Below are 6,320 nucleotides of genomic sequence, written 5' to 3' on the forward strand. Positions count from 1 at the left end.
CCAAACAAGTTCAGTTTAAAAAAGTTAAGAGTCAGTAGGAAATTAGTGGTCGACGGGTCAGGGCGCGTCTCAAAGACAGTGGTCGGCGCGTGTCGCCTTAGAGTACCTTCCGACCATATGATAATCATATAATTAGTAGCGTATTATTAGCAACAGGGCCCTGTGTAACTATTAAGGAAAATACACATGTGTTAATTTTATCTTACGCATTTCATTGTACTGGTAGAACCCTTGTATGATCGAAAATCAGGTCATATAAATTGGTATCAGGTGTGGGGTCTTGCCAGTGCATAATAATCAACAGTGTAATTGTGAAGGTGAAAGAAACAATGCAAACTCGAAAAAAAGCGGCGCGCGACGGCGGGAGTGCCAGTACTAGCAGCATCAGTGCTAACAATAACAGTGCCGAGAAAAAGGAAAGTGTGAATAATCCGGCAGTGGCAACAATTATGCAACGCGCGGTAGAAGAGTTACACAAATTAACAAAAGATACGCAAACAAAAAAAGCCCGTCGACCCACCCACAATTTCGGCCAACGTCGCATCGTTCATGCAAGTGCGATCAGACTGAAAAATAGAAAAACTGCAAGTGCTAGATGGATCCATGCCTGAGTTTGATAACTTACGCACTGGTGAAGGCTTCCTTTCGATCGAGACCTTTATAAAGTGTGCTGAAAACGCCACAATTGGTTGGACAGATAGAGAAAAGATTGTGCAAGCGAAACAGATCATCGGTAATGCAGCACGACAGATCAGGAGCTGGGACGTCCGTTATTCGGCAGACTGGGGTACTTTTAAACAGCACCTCACTCAGCAGTTTGCCCTACATCGAGAGGAAAAGATGGGGCTAATGGAAGGTTATGACCCCCAGTTGGGGGAGGTGGAGCCGATTTCAGCCTTCTACTATCGCGTCAGTGAGGACTATGAGTCACTCACCCCTGACGAAGACCAGACTGTAGAGGGAAAAGAAAACTTCTGTCGACGCATGCTGAAACGAATTCTTCCCACCTCCGTAGTGGGATTTCTTGTTGACGACAAGAGGCCCTTACACACCTTGCTGCCGAAGGTACAACAACTATTCGACCACAGACGACGCCAGCAAACAAGGATGGGGGGCACAGGCCACCTCCCAACCGGTTGTTGCAACGGTTAACCAATCTGACCCAGCAAATCCTCAGCCAGCCTCACCCACCATCCAGGGGGCCGGGTCATGCACCCAGGGGCCTCGAAGAGGCAAGGGGAAAACGGCTGGGAATTACACGGTTGGCCGTTGCTGGGGGTGTGGGAGAGAGGGCCACCTGAGGGCACAGTGCCCCTCTTTCATCGAGCCACGACGTTGTTTTCGATGCAAAGCAAGAGACCACCTCGTGAGCGCTTGTTCAAAAAACGACGACGGCCAGCGGAACAACGTACCCCCTCACCAAGGAGAGGAAGGGGAAGGCGGCGTGGAGGAGGAGTCGGGAGGACCCCCGACTACATCCACGGCCGCCGGGTCCAAACAACGACCGTGTCCCTGGTAGGACAAGGGACGCCTTGTCGGGGAGGAGGGGAAGTCAGCCAACCCCTCGATAAGTAGTGGATAGCCCTCCCTCACCTGTCGCTGCCCATACCCGGACATACAGGGTGCCAGGAGAGAAGGTAAGGCAAGAGCCTATCTCCCACCCTCAATCCACGAAGGAAGCCGTGGTGCCGATCGTGCAAATATGGGTAGGGGAGCGACAGGGAAGGGCGTTGATCGACACTGGTGCAAGTGTATCTCTGTTAGAAGAACACGTGGTGACAGGATCAGTGTAGCCGATGAAAGGCTCTTTAGTTTTGAGTACTGCAGGTGGTCATCAGATGGTAACCCAGAGGGCTGTGAGGCAACAGGTAACCATCGATGGGGGAGTGGTGACACATACCTTTTCTGTAGTGCCAGCATTACAAGTAGAAGGAATTTCAGTTATTTTAGGAATTGATTTTGTGGATAGGAACGAAATAATAGTGGCTGGCACAGCCGGGAAAGGGATCGAGGTATGTTTAAAGGGGCAAAGAATTCCCACAGAGGGGGAGAGACCGAGGGGCCTACGAGTCTCCCTTAAGTCGAAGGGAGCTGGGGGAAAAGTACCCGCTGCCCCAGAGGCGGGAGATGTGGCACCACCCCGGACCCTCTCATCCCTCGCCGTGACACCCTCACGGAGCATACCGGAAGGCACTTTAGTTATGATTAGACCCCATAACAAATGGGACGATTTTATCATTCCGGGTCTGAGTGAGGTAATACAGGGAGAAGTTAATGTGCCATTTATGAATGTCAGTGACCAACGTATCGTACTAGACAGCGAGTCGATATGCGACCTTGAACCTTGTGAAATAGCAGATGCTTCTTACAGTCTCGCGCCCTTGGGTAGCACGTGTCAAGGTCGCAGTGAGGTAACGTCCTAAGTAGACTCCTCCGGACAGCTGGTGGGTCTACCCCTATTACTTATCAGAAATATTGTCAAATAATCGTAGAAGGTTATCAAGATGTAATCACGATTGGCGACGAAACCCCAGGCAGAGTAAATAGTTTTCCTTTTGTTATAGAAACCGGGGGTCATCCACCCATAAGATCTAAACCTTATAGAATACCAGTTTGTTATCAGCGGGAAGTGGAGAACGAGATTAATAAATTAAGGGACAATTAGAGAAAGTGATTCCCCCTGGCCTCGCCAATAGTGATGGTTAAAAAGAAGGATGGTTCTCTTAGGCTATGTGTTGATTATAGAAAGTTGAATAGTATCACGAAAGACAATGCATTCCCATTGCCCTCTATTGAAGAGTTGTTAATTAAGGTCAGGGATAGTAAATTCTTCACCACCTTAGATTTAAAGTCAGGTTATCATCAAATCCCTATAGACGAGAGTAACAAGGAAAAGACAGCCTTTATAGCTAATGATCAATTGTTTGAATATAATTACCTCCCTTTTGGGGTAAAGAATGCTCCTGCTCATTTTCATGTGTTATGATGTCCGTATTAGCTCCGCTATTAGGACATAGCGTGTTTGTTTATTTAGATGACATAATCATAATAGGGGCTACAGTAGAAGAACACAAGAAGAACATTATTGAAGTTTTAGAAGCTTTAAAGCCACAGGGAATGAAAATTAATCTAACCAAATGTAAATTCTTCTAGTAAGAAGTTGAATTTTTGGGGCACATCGTAACATCCGAAGGCCTTAACCCTTGTGCCGATAAAGTAGCAGCAATTAGAGAATTTCCCCGACCGAAGAATGCAAAGGAAGTAGCCAGTTTCCTTGGGCTCGCGGGCTACTACCGTAAATTCATAAAGATTTCAGTAAAATAGCGAGACTGCTAGATTCATTGAGAAAGCAGAAAGATTTTCATTGGGAACGGGAGGAAGAAATAGCTTTTCAAGAATTAAAGCTTTCACTCACTAGTAATGAACTATTAGCTTATCCAAAGTTCGATCGAACATTTATAGTAACCACTGACGCGAGCAGTATAGCTATCGGGGGAGTGATTTCTCAAGTTGACAATGCAGGGAATGAAAAGCCGATTTGTTTTGCATCACGAGCATTGAAAGGAGCAGAGAAGAATTACAGTACCTTCGACAGAGAGGCATTGGCTATTCTATGGATGCTGGAGAGACATCGCTACTTTTTACTGGGGCATAAAGTCAAAATTAACACAGATCATCGCCCATTGAGAGATTTATTCAAGAAAGGGGATTTGACCACTCGACAGGCTCGTTGGATAGAACGGCTGTTGGAGTTTGATATTGTGGGAATTGAACATATAGCAGGGAAAACAAATAAAGTAGCGGATGCCCTCTCCAGAAGTGCCATAATGGGAGTTACAACTCGAGCAGCAAAGAGAGAGGAACAACAACGGAAGAAGCAGTTGCAGCATGAGTCAGGAGTCGTGGGAGCAAAAGGGCTGATCCTCCTAGGGGGTCAGCTAGCGAATGCCCTGGGAGTGAAAATGAGTGTGTGATTGATTTGTGTCGTTGGAGTGTTGGAGAGGTGAGAAGGGGTCAGAAGTCCGAGCCATGGATCGGACAGGTTAGGGCTTATGTAAGGGGTGCGAGTAACGAGTTTCCTGATTTCCTAAAGGTGCCCAGAAGTATGTTCTTCATTGAAGGAGATATTTTGTTTTGTAAATATGAGAAGAGACCGGGCGATATCCGATCTCGCGTCGTCCTTCCTCCGTCTTTGGTAGAGAAAGCCATCCACATATTACATGTAAGTGCTTATGCAGGACATATAAGTATAGAAAGGTCCCTCAGGAGGGCTCGAGAATCCTCTTTTTGGATAGGAATGAGAACAGACATTACAAAATTTATCAGCCAGTGCCACATATGTAATACCATGAAAAACCACAAACACTCTATTCCAAAGGCTCGCATGTGGCCAGTAGAGCCAATTAAATTTTAACAGAGTGCATATCGATGTCGTAGGACCCCTCCCTCCTGGAGACGGGCATTTCAAATATTTATGTGTGATGGTGGATGCGTTATACGCACACCTACGCAATGGTGGATAAGACCGCAACATCGGTTGCCAGAGCTTTGTGTTCATTCATAACGAAATTCAGCTGTCCTCGTACTCTAATCAGAGATAATGGGCGTGAGTTTGTTAATGAAGTGATAAAAGAGCTGACAAAGTTATTTAATGTGGAACATTTCACGATCGCATCCTACCGGCCTTCAGCCAATGGGTTAGTTGAATCCCATAATAGAGAAGTGACAAATATTTTGAAATATTTAGTGGCAGACAGTCCGAATCAGTGGGCAGAGATGTTTGCAAATGGCGGAATTTGCACTTAATACAGCGTATAACAGCTCCATAAGAGATACCCCCGTATTTTTAGTGTATGGACAGGACCCTTCATTGCCATATACTGTGATCATGGACCCTAGAACTTTACCGTTATATAGTGTCGAGCAATACCGGGTGATGTTCTGTAACCTAACCCGAAGAGTATTTCAGATAACGCAGAAACTTGTGTTGAGGGCAAATGAAAAGTATCAGACGCAATATGATCAGCAATCCCGCACACAAACGTCTAAGATACAAATAGGCGACAGGATCTATTTGAAAAGAAGAAACATAAACTTGAGCCCGCCTATTTAGGTCCGTACGCGTGAAAGAAATTAAAACGACAGTGCGGTGATAAAGCATATTAGGACCGGTGCCCAGGGCGAGTACCACTTTATCACACATGCATCCCGTCAGAGAAAGATGTCCTGATGTGGCATCTGAACAAACTGGTAGCCCCCAATTTCCGGGACTGCCTGGTTACCTGGGAGAGGAGAGTGAAGATGATATACAAGCATGTCTAGGGATCATTAACGGTGCGCCCGACGTGCATACAGACGAAGGTCGCAAATATTGGTGTCATGTTCTGAAGTATGAACATTATTCTAAACGTATCTTTGCACCAACCTGCCGTGTTCCTTTTTAATCTTTTATTTTGATTTTGTGATGATACCTTTTCGTGCATAAATTGAGACAAATCATACTTTCTGTTTCCTTATTGTGTTTTTACAAGTTCTTTGGTCTTGATGATTAATAGTAATCTGTTTATTTTATTGCTTTTTTCTAACCACAGGTTTTTGTACTATCTGTTTATTTTATTATTTTTTGAACTGCAGGTTTTTGTGCTCCAATTTCAAGAAGAATGTAATGTGTTTAATGTGGTGATATAACGTTTATCATTTCATCGATTCTTACATTATTTCTTTTTCATTAAAGAACATGTTTACAATGTGATGCGTGGAATTCACAACAGACTATAAATTGCCAATTGTAAGCACGCAATTTGACCCTGGCTTGCTAAGTTTAGTTTTTATTCTGCATGAATTATTAATAGCATTTCTAATAACATTTCGGTCGGTAAGGTACTCAAATAACAGTGCACAAATGATAGAGACTAAATAAGGGAAAAATGCATATAAATAAATAAAGAACAAAAAATAGTGTTATGAGTTCTGCGGGACGCAGAACTTGTGGAACTTGTGGGGGAGAGTGGTGAACTGATCCGTATAGAAAATTCATGTGTGAGACGTAACGGAAAATCTACTATATGTGTTGTGCGTAGCTATGTGTGATCAGAGAGTAACGATCATATAGATATCGCTGATTCATCAAATGCCCATATGTTCGTTGGTGCGGTGGCGTGGGTGATTCAAATGAGTGCCATACATCGAAGACCCTTATTGGTTCCTTTCAATTATAAGAGGCCAATCAGCTTAGACCTGTGACCCAAACAAGTTCAGTTAAAAAAGTTAAGAGTCAGTAGGAAATTAGTGGTCGACGGGTCAGGGCGCGTCTCAAAGAC

Source organism: Macrobrachium nipponense, chromosome 16, assembly GCF_015104395.2.
Source record: "Macrobrachium nipponense isolate FS-2020 chromosome 16, ASM1510439v2, whole genome shotgun sequence".
Taxonomy (NCBI): Eukaryota; Metazoa; Arthropoda; class Malacostraca; order Decapoda; family Palaemonidae; genus Macrobrachium; species Macrobrachium nipponense.